The sequence below is a fragment of the Rhyacophila brunnea genome, unplaced genomic scaffold (assembly GCF_057557595.1).
Source record: "Rhyacophila brunnea isolate RB1 unplaced genomic scaffold, BYU_Rbru_1.0 scaffold_20, whole genome shotgun sequence".
NCBI classification, from domain to species: domain Eukaryota; kingdom Metazoa; phylum Arthropoda; class Insecta; order Trichoptera; family Rhyacophilidae; genus Rhyacophila; species Rhyacophila brunnea.
The window spans coordinates 22,255,295-22,274,588 of record NW_028232860.1 but is presented as its reverse complement, the minus strand read 5'-3'; the positions used below and the strand labels follow the sequence as shown (position 1 = coordinate 22,274,588).

The 19,294-nt window shown below is 34.2% G+C and overlaps 1 protein-coding gene across 1 annotated transcript in view; it reads right to left on the bottom strand.

The window, feature by feature from the left end:
• Positions 1-19,294, bottom strand: part of LOC147071408 (uncharacterized) — a 444,271-nt gene that overhangs the window by 142,301 nt on the left and 282,676 nt on the right. The gene's annotated exons all lie outside the window — the stretch shown is intronic.

Sequence of the window (19,294 nt, the reverse complement as noted above, 5' to 3'; positions counted from 1 at the left end):
AGAGGCCACCAACCTATTGCGTTTATTGTCGACTGTGAGCAAACGCGGCACCCATCTTGCAGAAATATTTTTCATGCCCAATTTGTCATGTAAAATAGAAATGACGCTACCTTTTGAGATCCCTGTAACCTCAATTATCTCACTCAACTTTAATCTTCGGTCACTTAACACCATATCGTGGATTTTATTGATCATTTCTGGTGTAGTCACCTCTACAGGACGTCCTGAGCGTGGTTCATCTTTTGTTGATGTACGACCACGTTTAAATTCATTTAACCAGTTATAAATAGTTGCAAGTGAAGGAGCAGATATGCCGTGAACTAAATCCAACTCATTTTTTATTTCCTTTGCTGTTAACCCTTTTATATTAAGATGTTTAATAACAGCTCTAAACTCAATTTTCTCCATTTTCCATTTTTCCATTTTCCACAATCAATTTTTTTTTAAATGTACGAGAAACACACAACAACCCGACCAATCTGATTGAAACTTCGCAGCATACTGAATCGGTAGTGCCGCTGCATGAAAACAAACCGCTTACAGTACTAGTCGCGCCACCTGTCGGCTTTTCTAAGGACTTATTGACCCACCCTCGTATTATAATATTATATATTTATATTGTTTTATGAACGTTGATTTTCTTCCAGTAGGTCTGTAGTAAGGTGGCGAAACATCATTTTTGTCCATTTTTCAAAATTTTACAGGAGAATAATTTTGAACTTTGGTGAGCTCAGAAAAATCAGATTTTAAATTTGTTAGCCTTACTCCATTTAACACCAACTGTTAGTTTAACATTTGTTAGTGAAAACACCTACATTATTTTCTAACAATTAGACATTGTTTTTTGATTTGTGTTCATTCTAGTTTTGCTCATATAGACAATTGATTACTATTAAACGTGAAAAATCACGATTTATCAAACCATGATATTATTATGATGTGAATTTTACATTAGTATCTAGGTACATAAATAAGCGTCGCATGGGATTATAAATCCCTTCGCGACTAGTGGACAAATGTCCAAATAATTTGAAAATATATGTATTTTCAAAAAAAAAAAATAGGTCTTTCTTTGTTCATAAGTCAGTAAACTTCCACATAATTAAAATTTACCAGGAACACACAATTAATGGGAACTGAAATACATAATGGGTGTGAAGTAACAGGCAACCGATCTCGGGTATGGATGAATATGGTATATAATTAAACATGTGTCATTCTAAGCTTGTCCATCGTTCTGACAACTGCACTTGGTTTATGCACTGACGCTTATTCAATATTGGTGTATTTGAAGGTTGCAACACGCACTATTGCACGTGTATAATGTGTATTTCATTTTCGGAGGATACTCACACATTTGATTGAAACTCTGCTTCAAAACGTAGTGTATTGAGGTACCTACTGATATTATATTCTGATATTTATTGTGATATTATCGTGTAACTGTTGGTTCTAGGGTCGAGAAAATGGGTGAGGAAATGGCCATCAGTTTTATTTGGTTATGTAAAATGAAGCTTTTTGCGATAACAGCGCGAGTGGACATCTCCAACTTCCATTACGCTAAGTACTGGAGTCTGGAAGTGGAGGTTGTGGTAATTAAATTTGTCATACTAGTCATAGGAGCAGCGCTCGAAATGGAAAAGTTCACGAACCTGAATGCTCGTCAATTTTCTGAAGATATTAACATAGTTATCAAATGTTATGTGTATTTTATAAAAAAAGTGTGTTAGATTTTTTTGTTATGGCTTATCTAGCTCAGACGCTCAATTTATTTTTTCCACGAGACGGAGCAATAATTTTAACGATTTCACGAACCGGAACTGCGCTCCGGTCCATTTCGAGCCCTGCATAGGAGTATTAAATATAAATAATTAGGTTGGTACGTACACAATTAAATTAGTCCAAGTTGATGGCCATGCTCCCCTCCCACCTGACCTATCGGATCCGCCTATGCTTTATCTATGCATATTATAATATCGTTTATAGTTTGTCTGGTATTTACCAAATATTTATATTAACAATTAAAATGCCTGTCAGACATAATATATATGTACAAAATAATTGTTGTCTCATATAATCTTGTACCTACCAAAGATGATTTAAAAATTGTTTTTAAAAATGTATAAAAATCTAGCATCGTCATGATGACCATAATGTTGTTTGATTACTGGTCCTTAACTTCTTACCTAGTTTACCTGCCTAACCAATTTTATATTAATTATTACTAATTGTAAACATGTCATTAGAATTTGATTCTAGGTAAGTTATAATCAGGGACCGATTTAACTATTTTGGGGCCCCACTTGCAGCATCATTTATTGAAGTCCCCCTGCCATTTTTTTTAATCTACCTACGCATTATTTTTTAATGATCTCATTTTTGTTCGTCTCATCAATATTATGCGTCAAGTGCTATCTATGTTCTTCTTTTGTTCGTTTTTTCAGGTTTTTCTTTTGATAACACAATAAGTACTAAATTAATATTCTGTGAGATGGCAATTTATTATTCTTAATTCATAAATAGATGACATTTTTTTGATCCAGATGTTTAGTTAGGCGTGGCTTAAGCGCTGGACTATCATGCCGTGGGTCTCAGGTTCGAATCCTGGGTCTGACAAGAACACATATTGTTTTTCAATTTGTGTGTGAGTCAGGGTATGGACCTAATAGGTTGAGCAAGTGGCTGACATCCATTTCTCGTAAAAAACAAAATCTGTTAATACAATCCTCTAGTTTGTGGAGGCCCATATGATCCTATTAGGATCGGACATGGTCGGAAATTAGTTAGGTATAGACTGCGTTTGATCTCGGAGATAAAGGTCCCAATAATATTTGTCATGTTTTTTAAACTTTGTTGTCAAGGATCTAGCTATGTATTTTCTATTTTCTGAATTTTGTTGGCCCTTCCCAACGAGGTGCTCTTCTCTTGCACGCACTCAAGAGTACCTTCCTAAGAATACTTAATCGTAAACTTTTTTCTTCTTATTATTATAATACGTATTTATTTCAATTTAATTATTTGTCTATTGGCTTATTATATTTTAAATATTTTGTAAGATTCCAAAGTTACCATAATTAATTTTAAGTAGGTAGGTACTTAGTAATAGTATGACACCAAATGTTGAATTAGTAAATAATTAAACTAAGTCGAATACGAGTACCTACCTATATATTGCCGGTGGTTTGTTTTTTACATGTTACATAATGTATAAATGTTTTTTGATGGTTACCTATTATTCGGTAAGTATATATAGGCAAAAACAGAAAAGTATCTTAATAAAAATATTGTATAGTATTTTATTAAAATAATGGTAATAATTTAATGTCAAAGTAAGTAAAAATGAGTATCGGTAAGTATTAAAATAATCAATGTGAAAGTATTTGTATGAGCATAGGGAATTATTTAAATAATTATTGGTAAGTAGGTACTATTACAATATGTCAGTTTGTCAGAATAAAATCGATTTTTTTTGATGGAATTATTTTTTGCAGAAATAACTTATTTAGCAGCATTCGTATTATGGTATCATTAAAATATGTATAATTAGGTACCCAGTACTTACTTTTATACAGGTAAAAATTATTTATATTTTATAAAAATAGTCATACAAAAAATGTGTAGGTACAATCTTGAAATTCATGTTGTATACATAACTATTATATTAAATCCTTTTTTTTTAAATAAATACTTACCATTTAATTAAAATTCTGACCATTGATATTAAAAACTTTTCAAAATTATCTTTTTAATACTTGCTTCAAAGATGCACGCCTTATTGTATCTATCAATGATAATTATGGCACGTTCCTTTTTCCAAAGTTTTTACACTGCCTTATAATAAATACCAAAAAATAATATAGTTAATAGGTAGGTATTCTTCTTTTGGTGCAGTCTTCTATTGAAGGACCAATTTACTCTACACCTTATCCAGGACCAACCGTAAGGTCCGTAAGTATAATGCGACAAGTTTAACTCGAAGTTTGGCGGCGCTCATCGTGTTGTAATCGTTAAGTATTGTAAGAATATTGCCAGGATTCAAGGATATCATTCCCCACTTCTTGATGACATACTTACGGAAATTTTTTTCCCATTGAGCTAGGATATTTTTAGTTATATGGCAACATTGAAATATCAAATGATTTGTCTGTCATCGCCGCGATTCTTTCGCCAAAATTTCTTAATGCCCTTAATGGTTATATGAGCTCTTTTTGTTTCGTTTCTTCGCATCACTTTTCAATGGTTTTTGCATTATTAACACATCAAAATGACCATAAGAACCGTTAAATGCCGCAGACCAAGTTAAACTTTTCACACTCTAGATCAAGTAGGTAACGAATAATAGTATGTATAAAATAAAGCTATTAGAACCAAATGCAACACAGCTCCACTTTCAAAAAACGCCAAAAAATCGTCTAGTAGGTTCTTAATATTATTTTGTACCCACCTATACTGACTGTGTTAAAGCATTGTTCTCGTTGGTTTAATATTTTTGTCTGAAGAATATTTACGAGTATTAGGTACAATACCATTACTTTAATAATTCAAAATGCTGGCTTTGAGAACAACTTGTGGAGTTTGACACCAATAATCACGAACTTCATGACATTTTCAACCAAGCCAATAAATAGTTCAATAAAATTTGGACATTTGGACCGATAACTATAACTGGAGGTGTGACCTTGACGCTATTATCACTATTATTGACGCTATCGTACTTCGAGATTAGTTCTCAAAACCGCCGCACCTAAAGTTATAGCTGTCGGTCTTTAGTTTAAGTTATCATTACTTGCAATGTATGAATCTGAAACAACCATTGATATACTACTAGATGAGGAGTTCCCATGCAAGTGTCATTTTAAAAATGTACCACAAAAGATATTACGAATATCGTCTTATAATATTTCCTTGTAGGTATAATGCGTTAAGACCGTTAACATGGATTCCCGAATTTTACCCGTATTGCCCTGGCTGTAAAACTAAATTTGCGTTCTTGGAATAGTGAACCTGAAGGTGGCTGAACCCAAAGTAGACAGAGCAAATCGTCATGCGCTGACTATTAGTTAGAGTAAGATGCAAGCTAGATCGGGCTTACTCAGTAAGTTTTAACATTGGCTGAGTCGCTGAAAATCGGGCGTCATTTTAAGAAGCATATGATTCATCCAGTAGTATATCAATGGAAACAACAGAAAACATATTTTCGATAGTTTTAGGCATTGTTGGACCTGTTTCTAATAGGTAGCTTCAATATATTAATATTTAATTCCAATGGAAGCACCAAAATACTCTTTGAAATTTTCCTTTCTGTACGTAATTAGATGCCATATTATTTTTAAGTCTACATAAATAAATTGCCTATTTATGTGTTTACATTTTGTGTCTGCAATAAAAAATATATAAATTTATCAAAATCAATGTTTTATTTATATTACCTACCACCTAGAGCTGATATCATATAGATACATTTATCAGTAATCAGAACAATATACCATGACCTACCATGAAAGAAAAAGGCTTTTAAAAATTACATATATTTATATTAGGTAAGTAAGAATATTTTTTGTATGTTGGACGTATCCGTTAACAATGTCACTCTAACAGAGCCTAATTAAATTAAGTATACAGAAGTAGGTACATACTCTAATCTATATTTATGTCGGTATGTAAGTATTGGTTTAAACTTAGGTAACTTAATTAATGTATTTCCATCAATAATTAACATTCGTTTACACATTTTAAATGTTATATCTACATATTATACCTAAGCATCATAGATATTAAAGAAAACACTTATTGTAATAAGGAGGTGTAGCCTAATCAAATGAAAGTTAAGTAAAAAGGACGCTATGTCCAGGCGCGGTCTTGGGACGATTGGACCGATTGAGAGCCTCGCGCTCGACTTGGTTTTTAATTTTAATTGAATATTTGAGTTAGCAAAAAATCATTTAAAATGTGAGACTTATGTGCAGTTTAATCATAGAATTCTTGGGAATATCTTAGAATGAAATGATTCTGATAAAAATATTCAGGACCACTATTTTATACAATATAGGTATAATTGGAATTATATTGATAAACACATTCAAAATTAGATCATTGCTATCATGGAAGATGCAGTTACAAAACAATATTCTTGAAAAAATAAAAGTGACTAGTATTTTGTTACCTTGCAATTTTAACTGTTAATTTATTAATATAACGATGAATCTAGTTTGAATCGGGTTTAAATTTTGAATAATGATCTATCAAAAGGGCAAGAATATCAACTTGATTAGGTAGGCAGGTACTTAAATTGTTTTATTATAATATCAAAATGCCCGATAAAATATAAATAAATATTGTTTTTTAAATATACTTAATTAAATCGTTTGTGGAGGGGAAACTACCATATATTATATTCCAACAGGGCCTTGCACTTTCTAGAATTAGCCCTGACTAGGGAATCCAATCCCGAGCCAAAATTCTGATCCCGGGATTTCGGGATTACAATTTGACAATCCCGGGATCCCGGGATTGGCATTTTTTCCATTGTTAATATAACACTTTTATATTTACAAATAACATTGATAGAATCGGTCAAAAATAAATTTATACTATTTAAGACATTTATTGTTAATATTGTATAATATACTCAATCTTGGAAATACATACGTTTTATGGAGTAAATAATATTGTAATATAAATAATAATGTGAATTTAATATGAGATTGCTGTTTCTGATAGTAAAGACTTAATGAATGGGTTAGTGAGACTTAAAATAGTAAAGCAAGTCATGGTGTACTTATGGCCTTTCCGCTTCATAAATCTAATTAGTCAGTCAAATATGAAACTGTCGTAAAACGTATGAGATCACAGTGGAATTACTTTGTTAATGGTGCAAAGCATTGTTTTTTCCAATCTTTCTCATTTTTATTAATTTATGTGAAAAATTAAAATGAATCAGCAACTTACACATGGGTATAAATCAAACTTCATTCAAACTCAATTTATTTCTAATGTAGTTATTTGTTATTAAAAGTATTTTTTCTGTTATATTTTCGTTTTTATTTTATTTTCCATAACAATTGATAAAAAAAATCAATCCCGAAAATTTCAGGATTATGTTTATCAATCCCGGGATTCATAGGTATCGAAAATAGCTCGGGATCCCGGGATTGGAATCCTTAGCCCTGACCATGTCTACTAATTTTCGTAAAAACTCAGGAGGGTGTTTGATGAATTTGGAAGAGTGTTTGTAACAACACATAGGAGATAAGAAAGATAGCACTTAATATTATGACAAACTGAAAGTTTATTCAGTGATTTTGACAAAAAATATCACAGACGGTGACATCTTCTAAATGCAATTAGGGATTGCAATACCGGTATTCCAGGAATTACCGGTTTTAAATATCCAAAATATCGGTAAATTCGTTATTAAGAATGCACACGTTTACTTTTTGGAAAACGAATTTAATGTTTGCAATGTAACTTTATGTAAAAATCAACAGTTGTACCTATAATTTATCACGTCCTGTACATATTTTCAAACGTCAACAGAAAATTTCCTATATACCTATCTAATACCAATATTTTCAATCTAATAAACAAATTTTGATAGCTATATCCATGGCCCCCGCAAGGGGAGGGCTGACAGGGTTCTAGCCTGGAAGCCTGGTCTAAGGGGGGCTCTGCGTGACGGGTAGACCAGATAAGTAAGATAAACACACATCCCAAACATACACTTATAGTTAAAAAAAAGTCGTCTGCGGCGCTATTTTACTTAGAGAGTAGCGGTAGTGCGATGCAATTTTTGATTATTGTGTCGATACTCGACAACTCTATAATTCAAATGGATGTATTCATAAGCACAAAAATCGCTAAAATACACAGAATAGGTACTCTTAATTTTACTTCGAACACTATTTGGAAAACGTCACTATAGAGCGTCATACTGCCTTTAACCGTAGTGATAGGTATGGGGCCCGCCAACGATCCTAGTCTGGGGGGCTGCTTCAGGATGTGGGGGCCATGACCTAAATAATACTGACACGAGTAAAAAAGTTTCCTTGACAGTGGTAAAACAAATAAAAATATCGGTGCTTTTATTCACATAACGCACTGAAAAATAAATAGGTAGGTAGGCTATTAATTAAATTTTACGTAGATACATATTTTAGTAATGTTGGTTGATGGTTCTTTAGGATAATGTGGAACATTTTGCAATGCACGTATAATTTTTATTTGAATGAATTTATTGATACTTTTTTATATCTTCTTCTTTCACCCTGTCACGTCCCAACATTGGGGTATAGGGCAAGCACAAGTTGGCGCCACTTCCCTCGGTCCATCGCCAACTCCTGCGCCTCCCGCCATGTCAGACATGCAGCACGTAGGTCGCTTTTGTAGCACCGGTGCAGGGTGAGGGAGAGCCGGCCACGGCGACGGAACCCTTGAAGCTGTGCCACAAGAGTACGAAGTGCCGCACTCTTTGGCGGCATCCGGAATTCAAGATTTTTTTATATAGGTACCTATGTTTTAAAGAAAAACCGGTATTCAACAAGAAATACCGAAATACCGGTATTAATATTCATTCGGTATTGCAATCCCTATATGCAACATCTTCGGAGTAGGTATAGATATTTTACAGTTGTTTTGTTCAATCTCAATTCGATGTTATTACACATTTTGTAGATCACGGCGTCATCATTTTGTAGTTTTCCTGCCGTGTAGAATCACTAAGTAAATAATCGCTGTACCTTATTAATTCAACCCACTGTTTTAAATTCTACTGCCTATCATCAATGAAATGATACGACTCCGCGTGAGCTTATATTTTATAACGTATCATTAATCAAAAAAACATGCAGAGAAGTAAAAAAAAACGCTTTGATACACAATGTAAACACGAACTTCAAAACAAACAATAGGTATGCAGCGATTTTGTTGTCAAGAAAACACTGTGTTAGTAGGTATGTAACTTGTGTGTTTATTATAATCGTTAAGTAAGTAGCTATATCTACCTAAAGCCTCAATTACATTGAGCTTCTTTACGAGCTGTTTATTGGCGAATTTAAAAGCGGGCGATTCCGCTACTGCGATTTGATGATTACACACAAAACTTTCCATTCGCTGAGAAGCCACAAGCCAGTGACTATTTTGACAGAGCGTAGTTCGTTTTTTTACCGGGAGGTTGGTACTGCGCTCTACTGCGCAGACGCAGTAGGCCCACACGCCGGCGTGTAGCGTGTAAAGTTAACCGGCTTTCAACTTTTCTCGGTAGAGTGTTTACAACCTGCTTATTAGCTTATTCGATGATTACACTGGGCGACTTTACAGGCAGATTGTAAATTCGCCATTAAACAGCTCGTAAAGAAGCTCAATGTAATTGAGGCTTAATATATTGTGGATACTTAGGTAAGAATGGCGATGGGTGGAGGTCAGCTGTTAAGATTCGACATAAATAGTACACACTATACTTTGTCAGTCATACTTATTTGTTTTCGTTGAACTAAGAATACAATTTGTAGATGGTGGTCGTTAGTTTTTAAAATTCAATTAAACACTGTCTAAACCAAACCATAATAGTTTAGGTATGCTATGGGCCTTTCCGACAAAAATAGTGTACCTACACTTTTTCAGTCATACTTATTTTTTTCGTTGAATTAAGAATACATAAATTACAGATGGTGTTGGTTAGTTTTTTTTAAATTCATTAATCTCTGCCTAAGCCAAACCATAATCGATAAAAATATTCTTCTATCTATAAAATATCTAAAATTATGTATGGTTTAATCTAATGGCATAATTTTAGATACCTATTTTTATAGATAAACGAATATTTTTTGACAATTATCTACTATGGCTTGGATTAAAAACTAACAATATCTACGCATTATAGTCTCATTTCAATGAAAACAAATACCTACGTTTGACTGACAAAATTTAGTCTGCACTATTTATGTCAGATCTTAACAGCCTACCTCCACCCTTCGCCACTGACTTGAACCAATCACGGGGTCGTAATACCATGAAATATTATTGCGATTTTCTATGCTACATATAGGTACCTACCGCTCATTTTATTACAAAGTTTTTATTAGGTCGTATTCTTATTTGTCCGGTGGTTGCTTGTCCGGTACAAATCTTGCAATCGATTTTTAAATAACATCCCAACTAGCTAGACATTTGAAACTTTTAGAATATATCAGAACACGATGCCAATGCATTTTTAATACTTTTAACCATTTTTAAGTAGAATTAAATTCATTTTCAGTTAATTCTGTTTTGTATGAAAAGTTATTTCGGAAGAAATCCGTAATCCAATCCACTATTATTGGTTGCTAGGGTCCTAAGAACTAAATTATTAATATATACGTGCGTTACTATGGAAATCAATATGAGTGTCAAAATGACATTTCAGTATTATTTCTATCAAATACATTTTTTTTATCGTTTAAGCTAGTCAAGTCAAGTTTATATGATTCAACAGAAAACGTTGTAAGTATATAAAAAGTTCTTTTTATCTTGTAATTATTCCATTTGATAATGAGCTAGAGAATTCTGTACTATTCTCCTCTCACAATGTTACCGAAGATTTTTCCGATTTGCCATTCATATGAAGATGTCAAGATTAGTCACCATGTCAGTTCAATGACTTTTGAGGATAATTCCGTGGCTACATGTCATCTCAAAGACATCAACCGTAATATTGTTTTGTTTTGTGTTGACTCCTCTTTGCCATAGGAACGAATTGAGATTATATAACAGCGAATTATATTCAGTCCCAAATCTAGGTTGAGGTCATCACTTTTCGCTATCTGATTTTTTTTTAAATTTACAATTAATTTTATTTAAATCACGCAGCTCAGTAATTAGTTATCCACCCAAATATATACTGGTCTAATTGAAGGTAGGTATATTTTATATTGATATACCTATCTGTCTGTACCTATTACATAACTATACACTTAAGTACCTAATATAACGGTAATGTACCTATACCTAGGTATGTAAATACCTACTTACACTTCCCAAACATTAAATTAGAATATTGCTTCATAAAAAAACTCATTTACTGATGGAAAATATTACACACCACATTCTCAAGCAAAACTTTAAAATGGAAGCCCAGAGCTAAACAACTTTGCCAAAGAGTAAAGATGGATGATACAGGTATTAAGAACATTTTATTTTAATTTCTACCTCGGTCTCTTTTTCATAATATTAATATAAAACGAAAGGTAGGTTCTATTAGATTCATTAGACCATTAAATGATCATTGAGTCTACGGCAATCATAAATTACAGTAATGTGATAAATGTATGTTTGTAGATATATGTAGGTAGGTATCTAGTATAAAATTCTTAATGATAAGTAAATGAAAAACTCAGATTTTGTAAAATTGTATAAATGACTGATTTTTTAAACATGTTTTCATATATATTTTCATAAATAGCGACGTGGTAGTGTATAAGTATTGTGAAATTATTATTTTTTAACTTTATATGTAGGTAGGTACCTACTAAATAGGTACATACGTATACACAAGATTAAATACTGTTAAATACATAATTTTAAAAGAACTAAAAAAATACATATTAGAACAACGATATACCAAGTGGGACTCGAACCTTACAGCCTTTCACTGTCATAATCATGGCCCCCATATAGGGGGGCTGATAGGGCTCTAGCCTGGGGGCCTGGTGAGGTGAATCGACCAGATAAGTGAGATAAACACACATCACAAATTTGCTTTAATAGTTAAAAAAGTCGCCTGCGGCGCTATTTTCTTTCAATGATATTATTTAAAGTTATGTGGTTGTACGATACAATTTTTAATTGTGTATCAATACTCGACATCTCCATAATTCGTATGGATGTATTAAAATATACAATAAAACACTAAATATACAGATTTTTTTTACCACGTACATACTGCTTTTATTCTTAGCGATAAGTAGGGGGGCCCGCTTCACTATGTGGGGCCCATGGTCATAATACAATAAAAAGCAGTCGTCCAGATACAATAATTAGTCGTAGATTTTGGAGCAACTTAATTTGAAAGAACTAAGAGAACCCATACAGATATCGTGAAAGAATTCATGCGAATTAAATTTATTATTCACGGGCTTATAGCCCTTGGAAGTATTCCAAGCTTATAATTACACCAATATCCTATAAGACATAAGGGTAACGATTTTTTTACAGTTGGTGATTACACGCTAATTATTCGGTGCATAAATATTTCCAAACCTAGCTTTTGATTTGATTTGATTTGATTATATTATGAATCCATGAAATTGTATCATAAAAATGACACTAAGAAAAGCAGGCATGAAATAAATATTATTTTCACCATACTGTTATATCGGATAAGTAAGTACCCTTCTTAATATTGGGAAGATTGCGGTAGTTAGATATACGATATTAGGAGACATGCCGGTGTAATCTCGTCGCTGTACGATTGGTTTGTCGAATAAACCAAATGTCAAATGTTCAGGAGACGATCTAAGGCCAATTCGGCCTATCAGAGAATGGCCCGAATGGCAGGCAGCAATTGGGGACTTAAGCCTAGAGCCCTTAAGGTTGCATACGGCGCAATTTTCATGGGAATTGCCGGTTACGCCTCCAGCATTTGGCATTCCCGAGTAAACTCCTTAACTCTCGTGAGACGCGCACTACTAAGCGGGCAGCGACTTGCGCTGATCTCGCTTACCAAAGCCTACCACACAACTTCTACTGACGCGCTTGCCGTACTCGCGGGGGTGCTACCCCTCGATCTGCACGTCCAAGTCAGAGGATCGATCACCCTCCTCTTGAGGGGGATCAGCACAACACTCGCCGGTGTCCATCTGACACCACCGCAGAGATCCGAGGACGTTCCTTACAGGAAGACTGTAAGTGACATTGTGTACAAGACCGCATTTGCGGCATGGCAGGCGAGGTGGACCGCCTCCCCCAAGGGGCGGCACACTTACCGTTTTTTTCCAGACGTATTCTGCAGGCACCAAACTAGAAGACTCCAACCTTCGCACTGGATTAGCCAGTTCCTCACCGGCCATGGCAACTTCGCCGCCAGACTCCACGAGTTTGGCTTGATAGTAGATGGGCCGGGTTGTACCTGCGGGCATGACCACCAAGATGTTGAACACATCCTCTGGGATTGCCCGCTTATGGAATTCGAACGAGCGGAGCTGTTTGCCAGGGTCCGTCCTCACACGGGCCCAATTGGTCATGGAGATCTGGTAGCAACCGAGGCCAACTTTGCGGCATTTGAGAAATTTGCGGTGTCGTATGGGGAGCGGGATAGTCCCGACTCTTCAGTAGACTCATCCATTTCAATTCGTGACACTCAGTATGCGGGTACACAAAGCGCTTAACGTCAGCGGACAGCAGAGCCAGTCCAAAAAACAAAAAATTTTCTTTCTTAACTTTCTTCTTTAAGCACTACGGTGCATGGTTGCAGCATCAGTCCCGTGCGGCTCCGTCTCGGGACGGAATGAGCACATAAAATCACTTCTTTCAGACACGTTTAAAGCGTCATAGAAAGCGGCCGTGCATATCCACGGTTGTGCATATATGACGGGTGGTGGTGGGCACTTTAAACTGTTCAGGAGACGAAAAACAAATTTCATTACCCTATATTTAAATACATGGAGGTATTTAAATTGCTGTTTTTATAGCATATTAATACTGTATTCATTACAAAGTAATTTAAAGAAAAGGATGGTTCTGGTCCATTTAGATACAAAAAATCATTCTGCATTAAAAGGTCGATTACGACGAAAACGGATATTCGACAAACCAATCCTATAGCAACGATCTGTTAATGCAAGTACGTACCTATCTAGAACAATTTGACTCAAAATCAAAAACGAATGTCGCCAATTTCACTAGGACTTATCTTCGGAATCTCATGAATTCAATTGATGTGGTTCGAGCCCAGCACAATGGTCTTCAAAATAGTTATTCTGATAATATGTATGTTTCTGAGGTGTTATAGGTATATGTACCTTCTTCTTATGTTTTGTCAAAATTTTCTTCGCTTATATAATCACACGGATTAAAGACAATGGCTGTCTATAATATTTTAACTTCACGCACCAATTGTTTACAACCCCAGTCATATTATAATGTTGGTATTTGCCTACAGGTCGAATAAATCAAATTGTATAATTAGTCCGCGGTACAGACGAAGGTTAATTGCTGGTAATTTTTTATGTTTGCTTTGCTCAACGTCATTTTTATCAATTGATTCTTCTCATTCCTAATTTGATGACTTTTCCTACATTCCAATCTACAAGCGGATAGCATTTTTATGCCGGAGCCGTTGTGGAAGAAATCAACAGCGTTTGGGTAAATGAAATCCACATAAACCAAATTTTACACCATTGGCAAACTACGTCTTGTTAAGGGCCCACATGCTCAGCGTAGGTAAAATGGAGCTTTTATGGTATTTTCAGAGCATAACCCTGGACATTCCTTAAACGTTGTAGATAATCTATTTAGGTATATAATTTTGAAGCCTTATTATCCTTTATATTTATTTTAAACATTTGATGACTGCATAAAATATTTTTATTACATAAAATAGTATTATTTTAAACCTCTCGCTCTAATGTTTTAGAATATAGTCATATTTCAGTACATCCATGAGCAATGGTGTTAAGATTTTATATATCTATTAATTTTTTAAATGCATTTACAAAACCATTAGTAAAATTAATGAACATTATATAGTGACTTATTTACGATAAAAAATATATATTAATAATCTCTGTGATCCCAAATTTGACAAGAATTAGGCATTTTATTATTCAATAATGGGCACGATTAACACATTTAAGGCTTCAAAATTATATAAATAGATTATCTACAACATTTAAGGAATGGCCAGGTTTATGCTCTGAAAATTCCATAAAAGCTCCATTTTTACCTACGCTGAGCATGTGGGCCGTTAATGATTGATTCCGATTGACATATTAAGTACAATGTTGTCAGATTCAGCAGGCGACTCATTTAGGTGTTGGTATCGTTATTTTCAAATGATACTAACACCGTTCCACAGTGATTTCGTCGTGGCTGCAATGCCAGAATAATCTGTCCTTCCTCTACCCAGATATTTTATTATGTAACACCAAGGCCGCCTATATTTAAGCCATGGCACTGAATTACGAATTAGAATGTTAGTGCTAACTATTGATTTCCTTCGAATGCAATGCGGTAACCCGTTCGCAATAAAAGAAGATTTTCGATTGCTTATTTGTTCAAATTATTATCATTTATTTCAACAATTTGCAACAGTTATCATAATATTATTCTACAAACAGTTTCCCATGCCTATTGCATTCGAAGCTTGACTATTTAGCGGGCCTCGTTGTAGTAAGTAGGTACCTACCAACTACTAGAAATTAGTGTTTGTGACCATAGCAGAAATCGATTAGACATAAATAAAAAAAATTTCAAATTATTCACATTTCCGTCATTTTATTCATACTTCGAATACTGACAACTGCTCTCGGTTTATGCATTGACGCTCATTTAATATCGGTGTATTACACACACTATTTCACGTGCCTAATGCGTGTTTCATTTCCGTAAGACACTCATACATTTAAAACCCTGCATCAAAATGTGGTGTTTTGAAGATTGCCTATCGGAATTCTATTTATTATCTATTCGGTGGTTGTCAATGTTGTTATCAATACATTAGGTAATTGGTAAATTATAATTTTAAGATAACAAAAGTAAGTTTAGTTCTTGTTTACTATTCTGAAATAAAGTAGGTAGTTCGTTAACTAAGTTATTTCATTCGCTTGCCTATTATTATAAGTCTACCTATAAATATATCACGTTAGCAAGAGGTTTGATAGTTTTGAAAGAAAACTAAACATTGTCAGAGAAGAGAAGTGAGAAAGAAAGCGATGCAATAGTATTGATGTAAAAATAATCCATCATACCTATATACCATGGGAGGGCAAACTTTTTGGACGGAGGGCCAAATTCAAGAATTCAAAATGACCGGCGGGCCGCAAGTAAAATACCATTTTTAGATATACACTATTTATTATCACGAAAAATAAACATTTCAAAAAAAAATGAGAAGAATGAAACTGTTGTTTGTTTTTTTAAATTCAGGTGTTAATTTTGTAGTTGATATTCTTAAAACTGCTTTTAAATGGGCATCGGCGATATTTGATCGTATAGAATTTTTATTGTGGTTCATGATCGAAAATGTTTGTTCACATATATAAATTGATCCAAAAATAACGAACATTTGTCTTGCATAATCTTTAAGTTGGTCGAATTTGTCTGAATTAAGGGCATTGTAAAATTTGGAGATTTCTTCACGACGATGCAATTCTCTTAAATCAGTGTCACACTGCAGATCAATAATCTCAAGTTGTAGTTTTGTCGGTACACTATCAATATCTATTGAAATCAATGTTCAACGTAGAAAATAGTGGTTACATAGTGTGAGACATTTACGAAATAACAAATTCTTCAAATTTTCCATCTATTGTCAATATTTTTTAAAAAAATATAAAAAAAGTTATTCGTAATCAGAAGTACAATTAATGATGGCGGGCCGCAAAAAAATACCCGGCGGGCCGCAGTTTGCCCTCCCCTGCTATATACCGTAACAATGATCGAATTTATCCTGCCTATTTCCTTCCCACGTAATTTGATTTTTATGCATGTTTACGCTTATGCACAATCGCAATGATTTGTAAGTAGGTACCTATGCTTCGGTGGATTTTTTTTGGTGATAAAAAATTATACTGCTTTTACCTTATCACTACTGTGACCATTCAGCCTTTATTTTGGATATTCACTTAATTATCGTTCATTTCAACATCCATAGGTAGGAACTTTATTGTCATTCCAATTTAAAATATAAAAAGAGATTAGTGATAAGTAACATACTTAAGTGCGCAGCAACGTCCTATGGGTATACACAGGTCATGCGTTTCTTAGGGGCGGCACACTATAAAGGGTGGCAAATGAAGGAGCGAATACGAATATTAGGTACCTACAAAGTTTTAGAGCAGTAGCCATCGAGCAGACGATGCGATCGTTTCGTGAAAAGGTTCCGACATTTTATTTAAAAAAAAACAATGGAAACATTAAAAATCCTGGTAACTTACCCTATTAGGTACCTACATATTCTTATTTTTTTGAGTTGTTATAGGTACCCAATGGCAGCTTATCGCACAGGGAACATTTTCACGACACCTGGAGGACTCAAGGGGGTGGCATTTTATCTCTGCCTTATTAGGGTCATTTTAGGGCGGGTTTGATAGAGACGCCACTGTGGTGCGTACATATCTATCCAAAATACTGCGCTTATAATGACACAGAGGAAAAACTTATTGGGAAAGTACGTCTGATCCTGATTGGGACACTGAGAAATTTTCAATTAAACAAAAAAAATATCTGAAATTTTAATCTGAACGAAAATTTTCAATCCACTGCTGAGCGCATTTTAAAGTGTCATGAAACGATCTTTGCACATTACGGCGCCGTAAAATTAAAAAGCTAAAAAAACACTGCGTTAGTATATAGGTACATTGTGATATTATGAATCTATCCCAAGGCTGTAAGTATGTACGTACTTAAACTGAGATTCCACAGTATCCGGGTATCATAAACTCGAGGAGGTAGATTATTATGTCCTGCAGCGATCTCTGTTATAGGTAACAACTAATTTTATTCTACCGTCGTACACAGTTCTTGGCATAATAATAATATTATTCTGACTCGTTGATCGGTCTATTTTTTTCCTCTACTCTATGGTAAGTACGATTCTTATTTCAAACGACGTTCCCGCCAATCGGCAAGGCGCTGCGCGTCTGCAGACCACGCCCTCGCAATGTTTTATTACTCCCGCGAACCACGCAAGAAAAGCCGCGGCGGCCAAAGACTCCGCGGAACATAGGTGCATGCCTACCTACGACAGGGGCCGGATTTTTATTCATCGAAAGTGGGTTGTTTTCCTGAAATACGGTTTAAGGTTTTCAAATAACTTTACTACCTACCTACTTATATACATACTAGCGATTTAGCTGTAATCCACCCCCATGGGAATAAGGTCTTTGGCCCTGATTGTATTCAAAGAGGTTGTGGAATCAGTTATGTGTTATTCCAAAATACAGAATAACCTGCATCTTATTTATTGTTTTGCCAAAAAACTTTCAACTTTACTATGGGTAGATACATATCGTCACCTCAATACTACAACTAGATAACTTGATTTTCACTGTTTTTGAGTTAGCTATTGAATATTATTTTACATTTCCTTCTCTACAATAACTAGGTAAGTCAGAAGTTAATGGGAGCTGTATTAATTTTGTGTTTTAAAATATTAGATGACTTTAAAACCACAAATGCATTAAATAAATAAAATAATATATATACAATATTTGTTCATACAATTGGACATTATTTAATTGTTCCCAATTAGACAATCACAATTTCCATTTTTATTTATAAATAATAATTTTAGCCTAGATTTAAGTTCATAAAGTATCTAAAGTTTAAATTACATTTTATCAACAATGACCAAATCAGAGTTATCTAGTTGTAGTATTGAGGTGTCGAATGATTAATTAAAATATATCAGAATATGTAGTGTATACCTAAGTACAATCTACGTAGGCTATAACACATAATTTATGAGTGACCGGTTTAGTCCGCTTAAATTTGACATTTGCAATACTTATTATACATTTCGCGCTTCGTCTGTGCTAATGAAAATGTACTCATCTAAAAATAAACACATAGCGTCTCGCTGCAGCCAATCGGGAACTAATCAACCATGTAACTGATCAGCGCCAAAAATAACTACCTGACGCATTGCGGACACGAAAACAAAATTTGATTATTATGAATTATCAACAACGAAAAATTAGATTTTCGGCTTAAAAATTGCTGTCTCTAATTAATAATTCCGATCTCTTTCGAGTTCCGTGGAATTAGATTCATAGTGGATGACATCTTTTAGCGGTGTCAATATAATATAAGTACTTAATTAATAATTGCTTAAATCTAATAATTATTCTAATTTTGGGTTTTATATACATACAGGCAGCTGTATCACTAGTGGCGGCCCTGCACTCAACCTTATAGAAATAATTGGACTCACAACCCCGTAGGTCATTTTTGGGCATGCAGTCTTTCTGGCACGTGAAGTAATTTGCGTTATCGCGCTAGCCAATCAGATAATATACGACCACGGCTATTGACTCTTTTCTGTGCATTTTGCTAATGTGAGTTTGTTGGACAGAAATACCTATTTATTGTCTAACCTGCATAG